At 39.5% G+C, this 26,581-nt stretch overlaps 1 pseudogene; it reads right to left on the bottom strand.

Moving 5' to 3' along the window:
* The window catches only part of LOC110543272 (tubulin beta chain-like), a 41,824-nt pseudogene extending 18,557 nt beyond the window's left edge, over positions 1-23,267 (bottom strand).
* Between the last annotated feature and the right edge of the window lie 3,314 nt (positions 23,268-26,581).

Genomic DNA, 26,581 nt, shown 5'->3' with positions numbered 1-26,581 from the left:
CACTAGCAGCCAGATATCGGATCCTTCCCACCCACTCAATGTGAGCAAAATAGGGATTCTTGGGACTGCATTCTCAGCATTGAAGCCCCTGTTCTCTGTGTTTACCAGTGGAGTTGAAGCAAACAACTACTGGAGTCTAGACAGATCTAATACCTGGAGAAGAGTAAGACAAGCCTGTAGGCCGCTGAGGCACTCAGGTCACGTGCACATGTGTGTTGCATATGTGAACAGCACCAGCACCTGCACCTCTACTGCACTTAAGCTCCCTCTTCCAGTTATCTACAAGCCCTAACACTCTGTCCTTCAAGGCACACTTCCAAGCACCCACCCACTCTTACACACATTCACCTGCAACATTCATTCCTTAGCTAGAGCTGACACACCAATATCTACTTTCAAACCAGTGGACCACTCTCATCTTCCTGAAGAATTCTCCAGGCACCAGAGACAGAAGGACCCAGTCTGAAGTATAGACTCCAAGAACAAATAGTGACTGTTACGGAAAAGCAGATGGCTATAGGTCGGTTAAATACATATCCAACAACAATCAGGATCTCATGGCTTCACCAGAAAACCCCAGAAGCAATGCACATGCTAATTCATCAGAAACACAGGAAAATTATTTCAATTCTAGGCTTATGCAGTTATTAGAGGCACATAAAGAAGAAATGAACAAAGTTCCCAAAGAAATACAGGCAAATACAGCCAAACAAATAGAAGCACACGCAGTGGCATAGAGAGAGGACACCAACAAAAAATAGAGGCCAACATTGAAAGACAGGAAACCACATTAAAACGGTGAAGGAAATAGTGCAAGACGTGAAAACAGAATTAGAATCAATAAAGAAAACACAAACAGAGAAAACACTGGAGCTGGAGAACTTAATGAAAAGATCAGGATCCTGTGGCAACCATCACCAATAGAATACAAGAGGTACAAGATAGAATCTCAGGCACTGAAGATATAGTTGCAGAAATTGAATCATCTCTCAATGAAAAAGTAAAATTAGAAAAGTTCCAAACACAAAACATCCAAGAAATCAAGGATGCCATGAAAAGAGGAAATCTAAGAATAAAAGGAATAGATGAAAAAGAAGATTCCAGACTCCAAGGACCAGAAAATATTTTCAAGAAAATGATAGAAGAAAAATTTCCCAACTTAAAGAATGAGATGTCCATAAACACCAAATAGACAAGACCAGAAAGGAAACTCCTCAGTGCACATAATAGTTAAAACACTAAATCTAGAGAACAAAGAGAAAATATTAAAAGCAGTGAGGGAAAAAGCACAAGTAACCTAGAAAAGCAGACCTGGTGTGAGAATCACACCAGACTTCTCAACAGAAGCTATGAAGGCCAGAAGGGCCTGGCAGATGTCAAGCAGACTATAAGCGAGCACAGATGCCAACCCAGACTACTATACCCAGGAAAGCTTTCAATCAACACAGATGGAGAAAACAAAATATTCCATGACAAACTAAACTTCAACAATATCTACACAGCAATGTTCAGAGTCTGTGTTTCTGCTGACTTCTGCCAAACAACCTGCCAATACATCCCACCTGCTTTATCCATCTGACTCTCCTCTACTATTCAGTAAATGTCTGTCTGCTTCTTGAATCCTAGCATTTGGGCTGGGAATATGCTCTTACTAAGATGCTTTCCTCTTCCTCTACTGAAACAACCATCTTTTCAAAACAAAACAAAACAAAAAATCCTCTCTCATTTTCTCTTTCTAGTTGTTTTCTTCTCTACCTGCTCTAACCACTAAGATCTTATTGTCAGTGAGTAAATTTTAGCCTGGAGCTGCCTGCTTTGTCTACTTTTAACCTTAATGGTTGGATCCAGGAGGAGGTACACACTTATACACTTTAGGAGAGTGAGATCAACAGCTTGGTTCAGAGTGTATAAATACTATTTGTAAAAGTCTGAGGAAAGAAAATCTAAGTTGTGAGGTTCTAAACATGTGCTTTAAAGTGTGTTAATCTAAGTGCTAAGAACTTAGAAAGCAATTTAATGTAATAATATTTCTGATTTTTTTCACTCTTCTTCTGGGAGCCCAGCAGTTGAGACAGGCAAGTGTTGGGTGCACTGGGAACTTCCACTTATACTGGTTCCTGGCCAGAAAATGTTTTAATTTATTAACAAAAATTCTATCTGACAAAATAAAAAATCCAGTTACGAACATCTAAAATACTATTCTACACTAAAATAAACCTTAAAAGAGAACACACCATTGTTCTCCTCTGGACACTGTGAATGAGCACAGTGTTCATCCATACACACATTGTGAACATAAATGACACAGAGGTACATCGAACTTACCATTAACTTGCATGACGTAAGTTGAACATACACACAGATATGTCACAACTCCTTGCACATATGTGTGTGTGTGTCCCTCACATATACACAAAATACATGCACACACAGGCACACACACACACACAGATGCCCACTGATGTTGATAAGTGGGATATGCTCATCGAAAATCAATGATCATCACTTAGGTGTTCTGGGTGTTCACATGGCCACAGTCCTGCAATTGAAGATAAGTAAATAGGGTTAAAGCATGGAAAAGTCCTGTTTTGAAACAACTTATACTTCTAATTTTATAGCAAAAGAATGGTTCTTGTGACCTAGTCTAGATCATATAACCTAGGTAGTCCTGGAGGATCTTGAACTTATCCTCCTGCCATTAGCTCCCAATGCTGTGCCATCATCGCATATTTCAAGAGTGCTACAAGTTGAATCCAGGACCTTGTGCTTGAAACACAAGCTCTTCCCCAACTGAGCCATGTCCCCGTACATGAGCCTCTAAAGTAAGAGGCTCTCTGAAGGCCAGTAGTTCTTAGCTTAAAGGTGAGATTGTGAATCCATGAGATACATGGACAAAGGTCTGGGACCCAGCACTCCTACCTAGTACTCCTCATAGACAGAGTCAATGTCTCCCTTTATCTTTGCACATGTTTTCCAAAGCACCTTGTGAAAAATCTCTTTATTAAAAGGAACCAGTAATCTTGGAGTTGTGATGATAACCATATGAATAGTCCTTGAGGGTGTTCATATATAAAACAAAGTCACAAGGAACAATCCATCTGACCCCAGGATCTTAAACCTCATTGGATCTCTGTGGCTTCCTCTTTGGATCCTATATAATTTATGGGGCAGGTTCTGGTCCTTTCGTTATGTTGCTGCATTTCCTCTGGATGTAAACTCTGTGGAAGAGACAAGGCTGATATAAAATTCCAGAATCTCATTGACTTGAGGCTGATCTGACAAGAGGTCAGTTTGATCACACTAAGTGTGTTAACACTATATACAGCCTGGGAGAAGAAACCACCTCCTTAGGCAGGTGAGAACCCTAATATATTGGCAGAATATCAGTATCAAAGATGCTTAATTTATCCATCTTACATTCCTTTTCCTTTATATTCAGATGTCTAACTAAAACTTAGTAACCAATACTGGTGAAGAACAAGCTAACCTGTAATAAACATTGAAAAACTAGTGGATTCCATACTCTGTCTCTTACTTCTTTGCGCCATAATATTGGAAATGGATTCCAGGGTCTCAAGCATGCTGTGCTCACACTCTGACCCTGATGTACACCCCAGTCCTACTTCCATTATTCTCTCAAGAGCCCTGGAAAGTCACATTGTATTAAAATCCACAGATATTAGGTAAAAGATCAGTAAGGGTCACTACTCTGAAAGACCATGAATGACCAGGATGTCAATGAGAGGAAACTTCTCTTCATTGCGCAAATATTTCTTTTTTTTTTTAATTTTTTAATGTTTATTTTTTTTCTTATTAGTTACATTTTTTAAAACTGTATCCCAGCTGTATCCCATGCCCTCATTTCCTCCCAATCCCACCCTCCCTTCCTCCCTCTCCACTCTTCCCCTTTCCAAGTCCACTGATGGGGGGGACTTCTTCCCCATTTATCTGATCCTGTTTTATCAGGTCACGCAAAGCTTTCTAATTACATAGTAATTGTGGATTTTTAGGAATGTGACCAATGATGCTGAACTTCCAAATGGACCAGAAACAATGAGAAACATTATCAGCTCTATGTCCTGGCTGAGACCAAGGTCTTGATTCATTGTACAAAGACACATACACAGAAGAGAGGAGTGTCCTCTCTATAAGGACAGAAACCCCTCCTGGAGCAGTAGGGAATTTCTTTTAGTCCAGTAGCTGTCAGTGTGAAAATTACAGTTTGTAAATGAAAAAGTAGACTCACAGTAAATCAGTTATGCCCTTAGGTCTCTTCCCTCTCATCAACCTTTCTCTCATCTTTCCTTCCTTTTTAATTTTTGTTTCCTGTCTCCTCTCCTTTCTTAGATCCCTCTCCCTGTTTCTCTTTCACTCACTCTTCTCTTTTCTCCTATCTTTTCACTCCTCCTATCTCTTTTCTCTGCACAACTCTTCTTCCCATTTCTAGAACCTGTAAACCTCTTCCTACTCCAATTCAAAATTGTCACTGTCATCTTCATCCTTCTCCTAGACATTGTCCTCCTTGTGCTATTCCTAAGCACAATACTCTTCTTCCTCTTTTTTGACATTCTTCTTTTGTTTTTCTCTCTGTTCTTCCTGTCCTTTCTTTCTTTTTGAATTTTCTTCCTTCTACTTGTTCTCATACCCCTACTCTTGCACCTATATGTCTACACTCTCCTCTGTCATTCTGAAGATCTTTATTTCACCATAACCAAAATGGGCAGAGGAATTCAACAATAGAAATGAATAGGAAGAAGTAGTAAGCAATGCATTAGGTCTATTTAGATCAATAATATGAGGAACAATGGAGAAGATTGCTAAAATTCAATATCTCCTTCTCACTGTGGGACAATATCCAGGGTAAAAAAAATTATTTTTACCAAGGAAAGCAGGATAATTCATTGCTTTTCTGATACTAGATCTGCTGAAAAATTCAGAAAAACTTGACATTTGGAAGGACACTCATGTATAATGTTTGGTGTAGAATTTCTTCAACCTCTTCCTCTTGAGGTTACTTCTTGATAGTTTGTCCTAGAAAATCAGCAGTGATATCACCATATTTTTCAAACAGCAGCTAGTATTAATTAGAATGTTGCTCTTAACTGAATGCTTTAATAGTAATCAGCTAAGACACTCTATAGATAAATTTTAAATAATTTTCAACCATGAAAGCATTTTGCTCTTGTACCTAACAGATTTGAACCTCACACACTTGCTCTTTGTATTTGGGGGCACACACTACTCTGATGGACTCAGGCAGCATCTGCTGGTAGCAAAAATAGGTGTGTAGGTCCACACTTGATAAGAATGCTGTCTTGGTTGGATGGGTTTACAAAAACAAAAGAAGACAAGAATTGCAAGTGAGCATAGCCAGCCAGGTCAGATCCATCAAGAAAGGCAAGCCCACCCAGCTTCAACAATTGACCCTTACCAAGATTCCTCAAATCATTCAAGGGAAACACTTATCTTCTTGGTAGAGAAGGAAAAGGAGACAATCTGCTTTGTCCTCCTAACTCATAAAAGGTAAAATATGGTAAGTTTCTCTCTATAATTTTATCTTGTCCCTCACTGAAAACAAGACTCTTTTATTAATCCATGTTTAGTTATACCTGATACCTAAAATGTAACCATTTCAAGTTTTATCCTTCAGTTTCTAACCCACATATGCTTCCCTGTAACAAACAGCAGACTGAGTCTTTCCTCATCAAGCTTTTGGATGACCATTACAAATATTGGTTCAACGATCTCTCTGGGTCTTCAGTTGTCTGCCTTCACTGCTGCCTCTGAACCCCATGTGATTACTCCCAATGGGAAGAGGAGTCCCTTCTACCCTTCAGATGTGGTACTGTACTACTGTCACTTGATTTACCCTTCTTTCCTTTTCTTCCCTCCTCCTTTTAACTGGATCAAGAGTGTAAAAACACATCATACAACTGCATGTTAGAGTGGGGATGAATCCTGCAGATGTTAAGCCAAGGAAAGCAGAGGTAAAAGTTACATATCTAGCCATTGCATTTGAGGTAATGTTGGCATGGTGGGAGGCACATGTAGGATGTGATCATTACTGGAATCCAGGAATAGATGGTGAAAGCAAAATTCTATTTGGAGGACAGAAGGAAGGCATTTGGACTAGGCTCCTGGTATATTCCTGTTTCCTTCTTTAAGTTGAGTATACACATCAAATTTATTCCTTGAGCTATTAAACTGTACTGTTCATATATGCATACTCACAAGTTAGCTATATTTTAAATATCACTCATTTGAAAATCTAAAGTGAAATCAAAGAAAAAGTAAAATCAAGAAATCCAACATCATCAAGGTAAAACCATGTTCATACTGTCTGACAGTTCCCTCACCTGTCAGTACTCTTTTAACTAAATTCTATCAAGAACAGACTCATAATTTCTTCTCCAAGAATCTAGGGGTCAGATCCAAGTTTAGTATGACAGTAATGACAGATTCTAAAAATAGCCATGACCTTCATTAGATGACATTTGTTTTGAGGCACAGTCTTACTATTAGCCCAGGTTGGTTCTAAAGTCACTATCCAGCAGCCTCATCCTCCTGAGTGCTAAAATTCTGTGATGGTGCCATTATACCCAGATTTCTAAGACTCTGCTAAACCTTGAAGTCTTTACCTACCATGGTTTAAAATCCATTAGCCAATATCCTCAGAACTCTAGCAGGAGATATCAATATTCTCTCTGCTGAAGCCTATCTGTGAGCCACATGAAGAATTATTTCTTCAATTCTCCTTGCTGTGAGGTTTTTGAGAACCTCTGAACCAGTATTCATGCAGCATTGTTGCTGTTTCATCATCTACTGTGTTCCGTATTCTCCTTATTAGACCTCCACCTCAGCTGCCAGGGAATGGATTCTCTTGCAGCCAGCTCTCCCCATTTACCACATTTCCTAGGCCAACTCCATGCAGAAGCCTCCCAGGTGCCTCTGCTGGTTTCCCTGGCTTCACAAAACTTCCTTCCGATGGCCATATAGATTTGATATCTCACAAATACCTTAAATTCCACACAGTAAGAATTAACTCCACTTCCAATCACAGTCCTTCTCTAGAAGCCCTACTCATCCTTATGAGGGGATCACTGCCATCAACATGAGCTCAACTGATAAGCCAGATGCAACAGTGTCTCATACTCATTACTTGGATCTCTGAAATCTCACTCCTCCTCAACATACTGTTCTCACCTTCTCATTGAATGTTAGCAACTCCCAACCTTAACTAATCTTCATATCTCAATCAGCCTTGAATCTTGTTCACTTTAACTTCTGGACTATGGCTTTAGTCAAGAAATGGTTTTACCCAGAATAACCCAAACAGTTCTCCCTCTACTCAAAATCACCACTATTTTTCCTGCCCACACCAGACAATGGAGACCATGGCTTGGATAGGTCCTATCAACAAATATATGTCATCCTTTTCTGACACCAAACACCAGTCCCAACCAACAGACCTGCTCACTGATGCAGGAGCACAGTGTAGGTTTCCAATATTGACCCCTCTCCCACGAACCCCTTCTGGCCCATCTTTACAAGTCATCATAAGTCACTTCATGTATGGCCCATCCTCTCTGAAACTCACAGGGACCCAGATTTATCTCCTGAAATATGTAGCTCGAAATGCTTCATCTGAATTGATACTGGGTTGTGTGTGATCATCCATTCATGCTGCCAGGCACAAAGGGCCAAATTTTGATTATTACATAATATGTTATTGAGTTCAGCAAAACAGTAAGAATTTGTATTAAGCTGAAAGTCATAAAGTCATAGGAAACTGCTTCAATAATCTCAGCTTCTCAAGTTCTGAGTATAAGTATGTATGAGATCTTAAAACCTAGAAATAAACCATGTGATTGTGGATTACACCTGTCAATATTCCAAGAAAGTCATCTTGTTCTGTGACCTTCAGTACTTGATAGTGAAAGAATCATTAAGAAGAAATCTCTAGGAAAGTTGCTGAGTTTACTTGAAAATCAACTGAAGCATGTTCAGCATGTGCAAACACTTGAGAATCTCGCAGGTAGGATCTCTTTGGGTGTGCAAAAAGAAAGTGCTTCTTCATAAATACAAAATAAAATCATTACAAATAACTCTCTTGTATTATTTAAAATAGTGTAATATATGTAAATTTGGGGGATGTGATTCCTATACCATGTTCCATCACATCCAATGCAAGGTGCAATTCTCTACCCCAAATTTCAAAGAATGGAAACTTTGCAGAATTGCTTTGCTTAAAAAGTAAAATTTAAAAAGCTGTAGAAACAATAAGAAGTGTTCTTATGACTCACTCTGGAATGCTATGGAATGGCATGTTTAAACAGAAAAATGATATGGAATAGATTGTCTCTGTGCAGAGAAAATTTAGGCAGGATGTTTCTAAGAGAGAAAAGAGAACCCTGCCATCAGGTAGGTTATTTGCTTACATGAATCCACCCAAAGGTGAGAAACCCACTTCTTCTTGAATAAAAATGTTCTTCCTCATTGGTGGCATAGCAATATTCAGGGCCTCCTACCTGGAGTGGTATGACTATGTGTGTCATATGATACTCCTCTCCTACCTGCCAAAAGAAAACAACTTATTAATATTCCCTATAAGACTCATTCCAACTCTCTCATAACACAAGTAAGTGAATCCCTCACTCAAATGAATGGCTCTTACTGGTCTCCCTCCCCTCAGTGTTTCACCTGGGGAGCTCTTGTTATTTCTATATCAAGCAACAGATGTGGAGATGACCCTGAGATGTCCCCCTTGGGACATCCTTGTCCTAGACTCCTCCCTGCAGCAGCCAGCAGGTCTGCTGAGGAAGCTGAGGTGTTTATAATTTACATTCCAAGGCTTACCAGAGTAGGTGCTTAGAGCAGGACCCCAAAGTAATTGAGTCCTCCTTTTCCTTTTACAATTAGTCAACATGCATGCCTATATGCCTCATTCCAGCCTATCTTCCTGTCTGTTTGCTGGCCTGCTTTCTTTGCCCTCAAGGCAATGTCTCATTCCCCCTGTGAAGCTGGTTTGAACTTGTAGCAAGCCTCCAGTCTTTTTTGGCATTAGCAGGAATTAGCAGCATTAGCTACCACTACAATGAAAAATTCTAACTATAGCATTGAAGCATCAGGGGATTCTGAAAAGCAACCAAATACAAAGTCATCAAATTCAAGGTTGCCAGCCTTTGTCATCCATAGTTCCTTCTATCTGGTGATGTCTATGGACACAGACCCTGGATATGTTCTTTGAGAATCAAGAGAAGACAAGGGGAAGAAACAACTTCATATCAGGACCTTTCATATTTTTGCCATGGATCTGCACTAAACACCACAGGTCTCAATTTTCTTTTTAGTGTTCTTCCTCGCAGACGTCAGAAACTTCTCACATAAATCGTGAGGGAGGATCACAGGATGTAGACTTCTGACTTTTTGAATAACAATGGAAAAGATTGAAAAGTCTTTGGCAACAAGGCCTGCTGTTCATGAGCAGAACTCATCTTGAGAACCTGGGAGAGAAATGAAATGTCATTGGAATTCTTTCCATGAGTCTCTCCCCATGATGGAATCACAAAGTGAGCCAGGTTTGTTTTCTCGAGGCTCTGGCTATAGCTGCCTGGGAGCTGGGACCATGGACTTTATAGCCACTTTGAGTGGGTGGAGCAATATTTTTAGATGTGACTGTGAGATGAGTGTAAATGGACCACGGAAGTCAAAGATTGAGGCCATGGACAAGGAAATGCAACAATCTCTGTAATGGTGCTCAGGGCTCTAGACTTCAGACACCTGTCCATGAGTACATGTATAATTTACTGGTGATCTCTAGTCTCACATCTTTGTGGCTGAGCCAGATGCAATGGGGACAGTTAGGTACCAGACCATATCAAAATTCATCTGGTCTCCAGGTTTTCCCATCATCCCTTGGTCCCTGCCTGCTACTTGGCATGGATAGGATAAGCTCTGACCCCCAAACCTGTACTATCCCACCCACGGGCAGGGCCTTCCCCTTATTATATAAACCAGACATTTAGGTTCCCTTATCACTCTCTCCTTTCAGTCATTTCCCTCTCTTCTTCTCCTCACCCATTCTTCATTCTCTCTTTGTCCATGCTTTTCTCTTTCTATCGTCTCCTTTTCCAGTACTGCATCCCAAGAGCTGCTCTCAATAAACCTGCATTTTTATACTATATCTTCATCTTGTAATTAGCTCATTCCTGTGTTTAAATGGGGAACCAACTCTACACAAGGGTTTTTAAACTCAGAAACCTGTGGTTACTTACCTGTGCTTTTATCACTGCCATTTTCCCCAGTCTGCTTGGAAGATGTTGATGTGCTTGTGGTGATGATCTTAGCATTCTCCTATGTTGAACACTGCTGTGGTGAATTGGAGGTTTTGGTTGGTGCTCAGGAAGGTTGAGCTTCCTTTGCTGTTAATGTTGCACTAGGTCCTACTTCTTCACTTTTGTCTTCTTCAGGTCCATACAATGGATCAAATGGAATAGAGCACCAACTAGAAAGTCCTGATTGTTTTAAGATGTCTCTTTTGTCCTCCCAGAAGGCTGCCTGTTGTGCTGCTTCCTCTTTTTTCCTCTTCTACAGGAAAAAGGATTTAGGTAAATATTTGAAATCTCAGGAGAAAACTTTTGACATCACAGAGATGAACAAAACCTAATTCTGTTTATGTCTGTCATGTTAGAATAGGATCAATAACTCTGCTGTGGTTGAAAACAGCCACCACCCCCTTACTCAGTTCCTATATGGGTGTCTCTAATAACAGCGAAGTCTCAGTCTTCTCTACACTCCACCCAACTTTGTGTGTGAGCGTGTTGGCTTGTACAGATGCAATAGCTTGTACATATGCAAGTGAATGTGGAGCCTATTGTATTCATTGACTCCCAGACTCCAATGGTACATGACAAGACAGTCCATGAACAGGCTGAATAGCTGCCATACAATCCCACTGTCTCTGTGCTCCTCATACTGACCATCTCCGTTAGGTATTCTTCGTATTCCCTGTTATATTTGTTTAGTAGGTTCCTCTTCAGAGCCTCAACCCTGTCAAAAACGATGTTTAGGTTCTGAAAAACAAAATGAAATAGTAGAATTAGAATATTTCTAATATGAGAAAAAAAGAGAGTAAAACAAGTTGGGAAAGGTAGCAGTAACTCATATACAGCTTGAACCCTATTCCCAGCCATCCCTCTCCTCTTTTTTGCTCTGTGAGACAGCATCTGACCCCTTTCCACAAAGTGTCAGGATCTATGGATTTTCTTTCAGTAGCTCCAACTTATTCATCAGCTTAGGCAACAAAGACTCACCTTGGTGAAATTCGGTTTTCTTCCATGGGCATCCCTTTTTTGATGTTTTGGGCCAATGTTGATGTTTTTCCAAGTATAATCTAAAGGAATAAAGGAGAGTGAATAAAATGTACGAAAAATGTTGACATGTTTTAATGAGGACCAGAGGAAATTTGACCTCCACATGCAGGATTTCAGAAGTTCCTGGAGTTTACAGAGGCACACCCTGAAATCCAGCATCAGTTTTCATCCCAGTAAAGAGATGTGTCTTGACTGTAATGTTAAACTGGCACATTCAGAAAATATAGCTGTCAAGAAGCATAGCTAAGCTCTTAAGGTACATGGTTGTCTTCCCAGCACCCAGGAGGCAGCACTTAGAATTAATAGACCTACAGATCCATGAGGAAACAAGGCATAACCCTGAACTTCAAAACAGGAAATAAAGACAGTTGTCTCTTTCTTCCATTTCCAATGGCAATATGGATTGCTGCTCACAGAGCACCTTTGTGTATTGTTTCCCAGCAGGGCACAACCTCACCTGAGAGACCATTAGGCAATGAAAGGAGACACTGAGGGTGCTCAGAGTTAGGAGTGCATGTGCTGTCGTTACCTGGTGGGGTGCTGCACCCAGGGATGCTGCTGACCTGCTTCAACCCTCACATCAGTACAAAAATCAAGAACAATTCATGACCCTGTCAGAAACTCTGATTGAGGGGAAGGTACAATCAGAATCATTTTTTGCATATGTGCTTTTCATCACTGTATGAAAAGCTGATATCTCAGAGGACACAAGAGTCCTTTGTAAGAGTGATTTGTCTTTGGAAGGGTAAGAAAATGTGAGGGACATACAACATGAGCTCAAGAGAATACATTCTTCATGTTACAGAATACTACAGTGGAACACAAACAGAAGAACTTTTTTTTTCTAGGATTTGTACAAGCAGGGAAATTCAAACTGTCCTGCTGAACTCATTTCTAAACCTGATCTATCTCCTCCTCTGTGGAACAAGAAGGTTATGTCTCTGCTCAGCATACACAGTCTTCTGAAGATCAGGGAATTCATGGCCAGAAAACCCAACCCCATTGCCTGAGCTCCTCAGAGTCCTGTGCATCTCCTTAGATTCTGTTTCAGGGCTAGACATGACCACTGAGAGTTTAAAATCATTCACTTCATTCTTGTCACTGAGACTTTCCCTTGTGATAGCTCTACAATCTTGTATGTAATCTGCCTGTGCAAATATGATGAAGAGCTTGGAAAAATCCGTACTGTGCTGAACTCCACTGACTCCAGGTGCTCTACAATTCTCTGGTGACAGTAGCTACAGGGAAGTCTACCCTTTTTCTTATACAACTCCAGAGGCTTCAGGATAAAGAGAAGAAAGATGTGGGTTTGGCTACACATCAAAGATAATCCTGTGGCTAGGACGTTGTTTGTTGATAAATATACTCACCAATTCAGATATTCCCTGCTTTCCTGCCAACTGTTATTTTCAAAGACCTGGCCATGTAGGCACAGGATCAAGAAGTCCTAGTGAAGATGATCTTTCCTAGTTCTTACCATTTGCCTGCAAATTTCATCATTCCCTTGTTTTTAATTGCTGAGTAGTATTCCATTTTGTAAGTGTACCACAATTTCTGTATCCATCCCATAAACAGAAAGACACACATGGTATATATACACTTATAAGTGGAATGTAGACATATAATATGGAATACTCATATTAAAATTTGTATACCTAAAGGAGCTAATCAAGAAGGAGTACCCCAGGTAAGATGGTAAGTCTTCATTCAGAAAGACAAATAAGATAGACAGTAGAAGAAAGTAAAAATAAGGAATAGGAGCCTACCATAGAGGGACTCTGAATGACTCTACCCTGCAGGGTATCAAAGCAGAGGCTGAGACTCATGGTCAAACTTTGGGCAGTGTTGTTCATGGAATCTTATTGGTGAAGGGGGAGGTAGTAAGACCTGGAGGGGGTAGGAGCTCCATAAGGAGAGAAAAAAAAAAACAATCTGGGCACATGGATTTTTTTCTGAGACTGATACTCCAACCAAAGACCATTCATGTTGATAACCTAGAACCCCTGCACTGCACAGGTGTAGCCCATGGCAGCTCTGTGTCTAAGTGGGTTCCCTAGGCATTGGAAAAGCGAATGTCTCTGACATAAATTCAGTAGCTGGCTTTTTGATCATTTCCCTCTGAGGGGGGGAGCAGCCTTACCGCAGCACAGCGGAAGACAATGCAGCCATTCTTGATGAGACCTGATAGACTTGGATCAGATGGAAGGCAAGGAGGTCCTCCCCTATCAGTGGAGTGGGGGATGAGCATGGATGGAGAAAAAGTACAGAGAGTAGGTTTGGCAGGAGATGGAGGGAGGGGGCTACTGTAGGTATATAAAGTGAAAAAAAAACTATGATGATTTTTTTATAGCTGTTGGTATAATGTTTTTTGGAATGTATAAAATTTACCCTTGTTCATTCAAATGCTGATTTCTCTACCCCACTATCTGGTTTCAATCAATCAGTACACTGAATTGTGATGCTTATTTTAAGTACCACCTGCCTCAAGTTTGTATAAACATGCCAATATGTGTTTTCTGTATTGTCAATAAAACAACCAGCCATTGATTGCTGTGCAATGGGGAGAATAGGGTGGGACATCCTGCTCCAGAGGGCAGAGAAGGGAAGCAGGAGGGTTGGGGCAAAAGTTAGCAGAAGAGAACTTTGAACCACATGGAAAGATGAACTTGACCTAAAATTTGACTAAAGGCAAGTAGAATGCATAAAATCTGAGTGGTATGAAATAATGCTGGTTTGGAAGTTTAGGATAGAGTAATCATTGCCCAACATTGTGCTCCAGGTTAATTAAATAAATCTTAGTCTCTGTGTTGTGATTTGGGTAAAGAGCAGGTTTAGGAAAACTGCTTAACTAAAAATATGTATCAATATTAAATACCTACAACAAATGGGGGTGGGGGAATGAACTCCCAGGATATAACCCAGACTTACAATCTAAAAACCCCCAGGCCAATTACTGTGTCTTTAAGAGATACTCTTAAACAGGTCAGGAGCAAAAGACAGCTCACTGTGGGCAGACGTGAGACTTAACCTAACAAAATTGGCTGCTGCTACAGTATCACAGGAGTGGTACATAAGCATGGCTTCCTTATACTGTGGTGGGCTCAGCTCAGCAGCCATGGCTTTAAAGAAAAGAACTAGAGGCAGACAGACCTCTAGATATACCTTGGTCTAAAACTGCACATAAAAATAAAAAAATGCTATGGTAGAGTATGTTTTAATATCTTTTGGCTTTGTTTTGTTTGTCATAGTCATGGATCTGGTTGCAGCATGTTTTATGGTGATGGCTCTTCTCCAAGCCTTCTCCAAGAAAGTTCAAGTAGAAAATGGGGAAAAAGGCAAGGAATGGATTACTAAGTTACAGACAATAGACAGAGCACTCTTCCTAATGAAAATTAGATTAATAATGGCCAAAATTCAAAGATCTCTGGCTGGAAGATACTTGTCAGCCCTTTCTGGTGAGGATCAGCCTACTCACTGTAACAACTAAATTCCAAGAGATAATCAAGTGAGCTTTGCTTGTTACAAACTAAATTGGCTCAATCAACATAGATGGAGAAAACAAAATATTCCATGACAAAACTAAATTTACACAATATCTACACAGCAAACCATCCCTACAGAAGATACTAGAAGGAAAACTCCGATCCAATGAAAACAAATTCACCCAAGGAAACAGGGCATACAGATAATGTCCCAACAAAAATGAAAAGAAAACAAGCAAATGAAACAGGGTTAGATCATCGACTCCATTACAAAAGGAACTAACATGCATTGGTCACTATTATCTATCAATATCAATGGACTCAACTCACCAATAAAAAGACACAGGCTAACAGATTGGTTAAGGAAACAGGATCCAACATTCTGTTGCATCCAAGAAACACACCTATGCAACAAAGACAAACACTACCTCAGAGTGGAAAACTGTTTTTCAAGCAAATGGTTCCAGAAAACAAGTTGGAGTAGCCATCCTAATATCTAATAAAATAGACTTTTAACCCAAGTTAATAAAAAAAGATAAGGAGGGCCACTATTTTCTCATCAAAGGAAAAATCCACCAAGAGGACATCACAATCTTGAATATCTATGCCCCAAATACAAGAACACCGACATTCGTAAATGAAACATTATTAAAGCTTAAATCATACATTGATTCTAATACCTTAATAGTGGGAGACTTCAACACTCCACTCTCACCAAGGGACAGATCAACTAGACAGACAACAAAGAGGGAAATAAAAGCACTCACAGAATCCCTAAATCAAATGGACCTAATAGACGTCTACAGATCGTTTCACCCAAACTCAAAAGAGTACACCTTCTTTTCAGCACCGCATGGAACCTTTTCCAAAATAGACCATATAGTGGGTCACAAAGCAAGCCTCAACAGATACAAAAGGATTGAAATAATCCCTTGTATACTATCTGACCACCATGGACTAAAGCTAGACCTCAAAAACAACAGAAACAACAAAAAGCCGACACGCACATGGAAACTGAACAACTTACTACTCAATGACAGCTGGGTTAAGGAAGAAATAAAGAAAGAAATTAAAGACTTCCTAGAATTCAATGAAAAGGAAGGCACAACATACCTAAATTTATGGGACACATTGAAAGCAGTGCTCAGAGAAAAATTTATAGCACTAAGTGCCTGCAAGAAGAAATTCGTAACATCACATACAAACAACTTAATGGCCCAACTGAAAACCCTAGAAAAAAAAAAGCAGATACACCCAAGAGGAGCAGATGGCTGGAAATAATCAAACTAAGGGCTGAAATCAATCAACTAGAAACAAATAAAACTATCCAAAGAATCAATGAAACAAAAAGCTGCTTCTTTGAGAAAATCAACAAGATAGACAAACCCTTAGCCAAACTAACTAAAAAGCAGAGAGAAACTATCCAGATCAGCAAAATCAGAAATGAAAATGGGGACATAACCACAGACATTGAGGAAATCCAAACAATTATTAGGTCATACTACAAAAGCCTATATGCCACAAAATTTGAGAATCTAAATGAAATGGATAATTTTCTTGAAAGATTCCATCTACCAAAACTAAGTCAAGATCAGGTAGAAAGACTGAATAGCCCTATATCTCCCAAGAAAATCAAAGCAGTTATTAACAGTCGCCCCTCCAAAAAAAGCCCTGGACCAGATGGCTTCAGCGCAGAATTCTACAAGACCTTCAAAGAAGTGCTAACTCCAATTCTCCTCAAGCAATTCCACAAAATAGAAACAGAAGGAACACTACCAAACTCATTCTATGAAGCCACAGTCACCTTAATACCTAAACCACACAAAGACCCAACAAAAAAAAGAGAACTTTAGGCCTATCTCTCTTATGAACATTGACGCAAAAATACTCAATAAAATACTTGCAAACCAAATGCAAGAACACATCAAAGATATCATCCACCATGACCAAGTAGGCTTCATCCCAGGCATGCAAGGGTGGTTCAACATACGGAAATCCATCAATGTAATCCACTACATAAACAAACTGAAGGAGAAAAACCACACGATCATCTCCTTAGATGCCGAAAAAGCATTTGACAAAGTCCAACACCCATTCATGTTTAAAGTCTTGGAGAGATCAGGGATACAAGGCACATACCTAAACATAATAAAGGCAATATACAGCAAGCCTATAGCTAACATCAAACTCAATGGAGAGAAACTTAAATCAATCCCACTGAAATCAGGGACAAGACAAGGCTGTCCATTGTCCCCATATCTCTTCAACATAGTACTTGAAGTCCTAGCCAGAGCAATAAGACAACTAAAGGAGATCAAGGGGATACAAATTGGAAAGGAAGAGGTCAAAGTGTCACTATTTGCAGATGATATGATAGTATACATGAGCGACCCCAAAAATTCAACCAGAACTCCTTCAGCTGATAAACACCTTCAGCAAAGTGGAAGGATACAAAATCAACTCAAAAAAATCAGAAGCCCTCCTATATACCAAAGACAAAAAGGCTGAGAAAGAAATTAGGGAAACAACACCCTTCACAACAGCCACTAATAACATAAAGTACCTTGGTGTGACTCTAACCAAGCAAGTGAAAGACCTGTTTGAGAAAAACTTCAAGTCTCTGAAGAAAGAAATCGAAGAAGATATCAGAAGATGGAAAGATCTCCCGTGCTCATGGATTGGTAGGATTAACATTGTGAAAATGGCCATCCTGCCAAAAGCAATCTACAGATTCAATGCAATTCCCATCAAAATATCAACTCAATTCTTTACAGACCTTGAAAAAAAGATTCTCAGCTTCATATGGAGAAACAAAAAACCCAGAATCTCCAAAACGATCCTGTACGACAACAGATCATCTGGAGGTATCTCCATTCCTGATCTCAAGCTGTACTACAGAGCAACAGTAATAAAAACTGCATGGTATTGGCATAGAAACAGAAAGGAGGATCAATGGAACCGCATAGAAGACCCAGAAATAAATCCACACACCTATGAATACTCGATATTCGACAAAGAAGCCAATTCCATTCAATGGAAAAAAGACAGCATCTTCAACACATGGTGCTGGACCAACTGGATGTCTACATGCAGAAAAATGAAAATAGATCCATATTTATCACCCTGCACAAAACTAAAGTCAAAGTGGATCAAGGACCTCAACATAAAACCAGACACCCTAAATCAATTGGAAAAAAAAAGTGGGGAACAGCCTAGAACTCATTGGCACAGGAGACAACTTCCTGAACAGAACACCAACAGCACAGGCTCTAAGAGCAACAGTCAATAAATGGGACCTCATGAAACTGAAAAGTTTCTGTAAAGCAAAGGATACCGTCATCAAAACAAAACGACTGCCTACAGATTGGGAAAGAATCTTCACTAACCCTTTATCTGACAGAGGACTAATATCCAGTATATATAAAGAACTAAAGAAGCTGAAAAGCAGCAATCCAAGTAATCCAATTAAAAAATGGGGAACAGAGCTAAACAGAGAATTCTCGACAGAGGAATATCGAATGGCAGAAAAACACTTAAAGAAATGCTCATCCTCATTAGCCATCAGGGAAATGCAAATCAAAAAGACTCTGAGATATCACCTTACACCCACCAGAATGGCCAAGATGAAAAACTCAAGCGATAACACATGCTGGAGAGGTTGTGGAGAAAGGGGAACCCTCCTCCACTGCTGGTGGGAATGTAAACTGGTACAACCACTCTGGAAAGCTATCTGGCGCTTTCTAAGACAGCTAGGAATAATGCTTCCTCCAGACCCAGCTATACCACTGCTAGGTATATACCCAAAGTTTGTTCAAGTACACAAAAAGGACACTTGCTCAACCATGTTTATAGCAGCTCTATTTGTAATAGCCAGAACCTGGAAACAACCCAGATGTCCATCAACGGTGGAATGGGTACAGAAATTGTGGTATTTTTATACAATGGAATACTACTCAGCAATCAAAAAGGAGGAAATCATGAAATTTGCAGGCAAATGGTGGGATCTAGAAAAGATCATTCTGAGTGAAATATCCCAGAAGGTGAAAGACAAACATGGGATATACTCACTTATATAGACCTATAAGATATGATAAACATAATGAAATCTATACACCTAAAAAAGATAATCAATTGAGCGGACATGGGGTAAGATGATCAATCCTCGTTTATAAAGACTGATGGGATGTGCAATGAACGTATGACAGGAGTCTACTGAGCGCATCTGAAAGACTCTAACTAGCAGTGTTTTCAAAGCAAAGACTCATGACCAAACCTTTGGCAGAGTACAGGGAATCATAAGAAAGAAGGGGAGTTAGTCTGATGGGGAAAGGATAGGAGCTCCACAAGGACCAAATATATCTGGGCACAGGGTCTTTTCTGAGACTGACATTCAACCAAAGACCATGTATGGATATAACCTAGAACCTCCACTCAGATGTAGCCTGTGGCAGCTCAGTAACCAATTGGTTTCCCAAAGTGAGGGGAACAGGGACTATTTCTAACAGGAACTCAATGACTGGCTCTTTGGTCTCCCCACCCCTGAAGGGAGGAGCAGTCCTGTTAGGCCACAGAGGAGGACTTTGCATCCAGTCCTGAAGATACCTGATAAAACAGGATCAGATGAATGGGGAGGAGGTCCCCCCTATCAGTGGACTTGGAAAGGGGCAAGGTGGAGATGAGGGAGGGAGGGAGGGACTGGGAGGGAATGAGGGATCGGGACATGGCTGGGATACAGAGTTAATAAAATGTAACTGATAAAAAAAATAAAACAAAAACAAAAACCTAAATTGGCACAACTGACCTAAAACTTAAAAGTTTCCTGTCTCTTTGCTTGATTTTCACTTAAAGGCTTTGGGTTACAGTGATATGGATTTGGAAAAAAAATATTTGAACAAGTTGGTGAAGGCACATACCTTTATTCTCCACACAAAGTAAAAAGAAACAGGCAGATCTCTGAGTTCTGGAGCAGCCTAATTTACATAATAAAAGCCAGGGTGGCAACTCCTGCTGTTTAGCCACTTGCAGAGATAGTCTTTGGATTCAAAAACAATAACATTTGCCTTAAGGTTACCATGTAAGTTCTTTTTTCTTAATAATAGATGTTATGTCCTTACTGTTCTAAAGATTAGATTCACATCAATTTTAAGTTCATGTAAATAGAGATGATGTCACATTGCTCTAAAAAGGCCAGCCAATTAAAAAACTGGTACTTCCACAAAAATGGTACAAAAGGGCATTTTGACTTAAGAAATATGTTCTATTGGCCAATGTAAGGACTCAAAATTAGGCTGGGAGACAAACATGTAAACTGCATGCCTCCCATGTCAAAAAACTTACAAATGTTGATTAAACTAAGGTGTCATACTGCTCTGGAGCCTGGTTTATCATTTCGAGAGTGAGACATTTTCACAGGGGACAAAGGTCGGTCATGCCTGATGCAAGAAAGAGACAGGAGGCTTACAGGTGACAAACTACATGTCAGCCTAGTTAAGTCCTAAACCTCAAAAGTTATAATTGATATCTTAAAAAGGCAGAACTGTCCAGCCCATATCAAAAAGGGGGCAAGCCAAAGATAGCCAAAACAAATGTAAAAACCCAGGTACAAGATGCCTAGGGTATGCTTAAATTCTAAATTAAAAAAAGAGTTTGTATAAAGTTTACTTAAAACATGCCTTTTCTAATGCTTAAGGCAACCAGCTTGTCTCTCTAATGGGAGGCCTTCCCTCAGGAGATAGGTAACAGCTTGGCCTAACACAAGAGGTGCCCAAGAGCACAAAAAGATATTTTGATCTATACAACCGTGTTTTGATTTCAATGTGATAATGAGTGTATGTTCAATTATAATGGTATCTTATATTGCTGATATAAGTTACATAAAACAACTATGAAACTTCCTGAGACATAAAAAATGTCTCCAGCCAGACCTTCAACAATGTATGACCAATAAATCCTTGGCTACAATATCCTCAACGTTTATTATGCCATTTTTTAAATGACATAAATAAAATTGGTTTACAGTTTAGTTTCCTCCTGAACATCTAGCATGTACAATTTTAGGACTGTATAATGCTTGTGAGAAGTTATATATTTGCAGAAAAGAACGACTGGACACCAGAGACACTGGATCAAACCTGACAGAAATCATCCTTCCAGCATGCTGAGACATTGACATATCTGTTCCAGTATCTTGTATGTCCCTGCATTCTGCTTGTTCCTGCCTCAAGTGCTTCAATTGCTGTTTCTCATCAAAGGCTGCTCCCAAGAAAGCTTGGAAGAAAACTACTAATCTGAATTGGTCAAGCATTTTAGACTGTTCCAAAAAAGACTTCTATTAAGCCTGAAATATCTCAACATTGAAAGACTGAACCACAAATGTTAATGCTTGCTTAATTAACATTTTTCCCAATTTCCTTTGGGCCCCCTAACAGGATTTCTACGTGTCCAAAATGTCAGCTAGAAGAAATTCACGAGAAAGACATTCAATTTCCTTTAAAGGGTGTTGGGTAGGTTTTTTGGTTGTTTTCTATGGCTATGAATGCTTATTGCCATTGGGATATGGTTATAAATTATTACTGATCTTATTCAGAGAAAAAAGAAGGTTAGATTCAGGGAATTGTCTCCTTTCCTTTTTTTTTTTATTTCTCTCTTAGATAAGGAGAAAGGCAGTTAAAAAGAAAGAAAGGGGAATACAGGGATATCTTATAGGAATAATAAGAGAAAATGTAGATTATTGAATCTACTCAAGGCTTTATTATTCTCATATAAGTTTGTTTTTAACTATGCTATGGGATCTTGCACATTGATGCAAAAATAAGTATTTTTAATACATTGGTAAAATTTCGCATATTGATACAAATTCATGGTTTCTTCCAATACTTTTAAGCTTCTATTACAAACTGTTGAGGGTATTAGGTAATGCAAGTTAATTGCTAGTTAATCAACTCATAGTCATGTCAGACACTAGTCTAATTTATCACAAGAGTATACATTTTAACTTTAACAGATAGATATAATTTTGTAGACACGTTGATTACACAAAGATAAGTAAGTCTTCAAAAACTTCAGAGACTTACAGAATATGGCATTTAAAATGTCTTTATTATTTTAAAGATTCTTTGACAATGAGACAGGTCATATCCTGGCAGCAACCCACCTTCCTCAAAGAAGATGATGAATATTAAAGAACCTCAATTTGGAGATGGCTCCATATGTGGCAAACGTGCCACTTGGGTAAAGAAAACACCCTCCCTTCACGACAGATAGAATTCTGCCACAAATAAGCAAGCTTAAGTGCAGGGCAAGTCGACTGCTGAACTCTGCCAAGACAGGGTAAGCAAGTTCTAAATTGTTCCTGCTTCACATTTATGGCTGTCAAATATTCTGAGCCAGAAGGCTGAAGATGATGCTCCAATGTTATGGAGCATTATGGGTTCAGGTAGCAAGCTGTCCTTGTCAATATTTTTTATTTTTTGGAAACTGCTAACATGCATTTCCCATTTACTCCAGTAACTAATTTTATTCCTTCTCAAGTCTCTGGTGAGGTTGAAGACCAAATAGTTATTGTTCTACAATTTAGTTTAAGTTGTTTAAGTTTAAGAAAATGATTTCATATATGTAATACCAATAAAGATAAAAGTTAATTTAGGTAAAGAACTCTAAACGTCAAAATATGATAATCAAATACTTTCTCCTAATTGGCTAAATGCACATGAACTGCATATTATCCATGTAAATCTTACCTAACTGTTTTATAATTATTAATGTATTGAAAGAAAAGAAATCTTTTATTGGACTTAAAATGGGAAATGTTGGTATAATGTTTTTTGGATTGTATACAATTTACCTTTGTTCCTTCAAATCTTGATTTCTCTACTGGTTTCAGTCAAGACATTGCATTGTAATAAGCACCATCAATCTCAATTTGTGTAAACATGCCACCATTTGTTTTCTTTGTTGTCAATAGAACCACCAGCCATTGATTGCTATGCAATGGGGAGAATAGGGTGGGACATCCTGGTCCAGAGGGGAGAGGAAGGAAGCAAGAGGGTAGGGGCAGAGGTGAGCAGAAGTTTTAAAAGAGACTCCTCTTTGCCCAGCATTGTGCTCTAGGTTAATTAAATAATCCTAATCTCTGTGTTATGATTTAGGTGTGCAGAAGGTTTAGGAATAACCACTGCTTAACTCATATATATATATACATATATATGTATATATATAATATATCTATACTATTGATATATATATTGATATATATATCAACAATAAATATTAAATACCTACAACACATTGCTGTGAGTGGCTGTGCACAAATGGAGGATTGTGCACACAGGTAAAACCAGCACTCACCAGAGTCTTCTTCTGCTATTACCAAGACAAATAGGGAGCACCTGAGCTTGGAGGAACCCATATCCATGTATTCCATAATTCAATACCAGCTAGAAGCAAAAGGCTTTGGAATTGGGTACTCCCAGTAATTAAATCCCAGATAATTAATTTAATTTAATTAGTATCTGTGATGCTTTTCAAGAACATCTGAGTGACAATGAGGAATGAAAACTCCACTCCTGCTGTTGAAGGACTTCGGGAACTAAAAATGAGAACCAGCAGAAAGAAATAAACCTTTGAGAACTGTCAGCACCTTAGACCACAGCATTGCACAATCCTATCATGAAAGTTTTCAGGGAAGTCGAGATGTTTGAGAGAAGAAATGCAAAGTACTCTAAGACGGTATTGACCTCCTTTCTCTATCCCTCTGCAATGTAAAGAAAAGGTGATATATTATCACTCTAGTTCTTTAAACACAGAGAAAGACACTAGGATTTTAATTTTGCCAAATATGATTTCATGTAAATTACCTTTATTGTAAAGTGCAATGAGACTTACCACATTTGTTGTTCCAGTAGTGAAAGGTCTTTTATTATCTGGACAACTCTCGTGGTCTGATTGCCTAGGTATCACATAGTTCCCTCCTGTCAACAGATGAAAAAGATTTTAGGAAAGGAGACCTTTGTTTCTCTGGGAATTATTGTTAATATACATTAAACTATATTTAACTTGTTGAAGTAATGACAACTATAGCCAAGAAAATCCAGGTTTTTTATCCTGCAATTTATTGACTGAGGCAGGATGGTGGTCACAACCTCAATTGAAGAGTGAACACTTAAATACAATTTTAATTAAAAAAAAACCAGTAAGTCATTGTTTTTCAAAATGATGAAGTCATTACAATGAAGTTGAATTAAAGATGGCAGCAGCTGCATACATCCTAAGAACGTTGGAGCAGCTATAAGAAGCCTAAGAGACCCACGAAGGCTCAGAGGAGATACACTGCAGTAGATCACAGGTCTACAGAGAGCACACTATCTTCAGAACAACTAAAAATGCCAACTCTATGGAGATTATGTTTTGAAAAAGTGGTCACATTAAAATGGAGAAAGTAAGATGGTTGAGCAGATCCCATGCATGGGGCAGAGAAATCAAACTAGAGCCACACCAGGTGGCAATGGTGGAGATGGATATGGGTTCATTTTCTGGATGGGGCCTCCTAAAAATAAACAAAACAAAACAAAAAAGAAAACAAAACCTCCCTGGTCTGCATTGTAGCTGGAGGCCATGGTGGTGCCCATGGTGCTTGCCTCTGCCTGAAACCATGTGTCAGGGCATGTTCTCTTAGCCTCTGTACCAAAAGGAAGATACAGTTTAGGCAGGATGCCATTGAAGAGAGTCCTTAAAAATTGTGATCATCTGAGTATATACCATATGTGTCTTTCTGGGTTTCCTCACTCAAGATGATCTATTCTAGATCCCACCATTTGCCTGCAAATTTCATGATTTCCTTGTTTTTAATTGCTGTGTAGTGTTCTACTGTGTAACTGTACTATACTTTCTGTATCTATTCCTCCATTGAGGGACATCTGGGTTGTTTCCAGATTCTCGCTATTACAAATAAAGCTGCTATGAACATCGTTGAGCAAATGTCCTTACTGAATGGTGGAGAATCTTTTAGGTATCTGCCTAGGAGTGGTATAGCTGGATCTTGATGCAGCATTATCCCTAATTCTCTGAAAAAGCACCAGATTGATTTCCAAAGTGCTTGTACAAGGTTACCTTCCCACCAGGAATGGAGGAAGGTTCCCCTTTAATGGATATTAGCCACATAATATAGGATAAACATACTAAAGAAGCTAAACAACAAGGAGGGCCCTAGCCAAGATGCTTAGTCCTCTTTCAGAAGGGCAAACAGTCTAGATATTGGAAGGAGGAGAAGACATAGAATAGGACAGGAGCCTTCCACAGAGGACCTATGAAAGACTCTACCCACCAGGCTATCAAAGCAGATGCTCAGGGGCATAACCAAACTTTGGGCAGAGTGCCAGAATCCTTATGGAAGAAGAGGGAGATAGAAAGACCTGGAAGGGACAGGAACTCCACAAGGAGAACAACAGAGTCAAAATACCTGGGCCCAGGGGGGCTTGCAGAGACCAGTACTCCCACCAAGGACTATGCATGGAGAAGACCTAGACCCCCTATTCAAAGAAAGCACATAGGCTGCTCAGTTTCAAGGTGTGTACCCTATTAAGGGGTACAGCGAATGTCTCTGACATGATCTCAATGTTCTTTGAACACCCCCCTCCCCCGGCGGGGTAAAGCCTTGCCAGGCCACAGAGGAAGATGATGAAGCCAGCGTTGATGAGACCTGATAATCTAGGGTCAGATAGAAGGGGAGAAATCCTCCCCTATCAGGGGACTAGGAAAAGGGCAAAGGTTTAGAAGAGGGAGGTGGTTGCAGAGAAGACACAAAGTGATTAAATAATAATTAACAAATAAGTAAATAAGAAAGATTGTGGTTAAGGTGATGAAGTATAGAGCTCTTTAGGATTGATGGCTTCTTCTTGGGGGTGGTGTGAGGGTGGGGCAAAGATGAACTCATTTATCTTTAATGGTCTTGGCACTGAGACTTTGACCATGTTCCAATGAATATATGAGCAACACATATTTGAAATGATTTTTTTTATTTGAGTGTGATACAGTGGTAGCAATGTGAACCTGGGAACAATGGAAAAGGAGTATAGTGTATATTGTAGAAAGTTTCCACATAATCAATAAAAATAATATGTTGACAATTTTTACAATGATTTTAACATGGAGAAAACATTCCTCTCAAGGAGTGAAGAGTTTTAGTTTGTAAGGCATGCTTTCCAGGAACTTATTATGGAGCAGAGAATTCTAGCCATGAACTAATGGTTACCCAGCTACCTCAGCCCCCATGAGCTCAGTAGTCCAGGCACTAAGACTACTTTTAAAAAGTTTGTCTGGAGGACCAGAGCAGGAAACACAGCAGTTCTTGTATCCTAGACATATAACTGGGACCCATTTCTCTATTCTCAAGGCTCAGTTTTAACTGTAAACCTCAGGTCCAAGTAAGGTTGCTCCCTGACCACTGAGTAGGACACAGCTGCCTATCCATCCATTTCAGCCAAGGCAGACCTGTGTTTTGAGGGTTGGCAAATGGAGCACCCAGTTCCCCTCACAGCCCAACTCTACTGCTGAATAGCATTGACATTCAAATGCTAATGTGGAAATTTAAATGGAGTGTGGCTGGCAAATTGAACCAACTTGTCTCTGCTCCTGTCTACAACCCCAGCTCTCTCTGTTTTTGTGGTAAAGGGATCAGGAGCTAGCTGGGTGCTTTCTCTACAGTGCCCCACCACAAACACTCAATATCTT

This window comes from Meriones unguiculatus, chromosome 7 (genome assembly GCF_030254825.1).
Source record: "Meriones unguiculatus strain TT.TT164.6M chromosome 7, Bangor_MerUng_6.1, whole genome shotgun sequence".
Taxonomy (NCBI): Eukaryota; Metazoa; Chordata; class Mammalia; order Rodentia; family Muridae; genus Meriones; species Meriones unguiculatus.
This window is presented reverse-complemented; position numbering and strand designations above follow the sequence as displayed.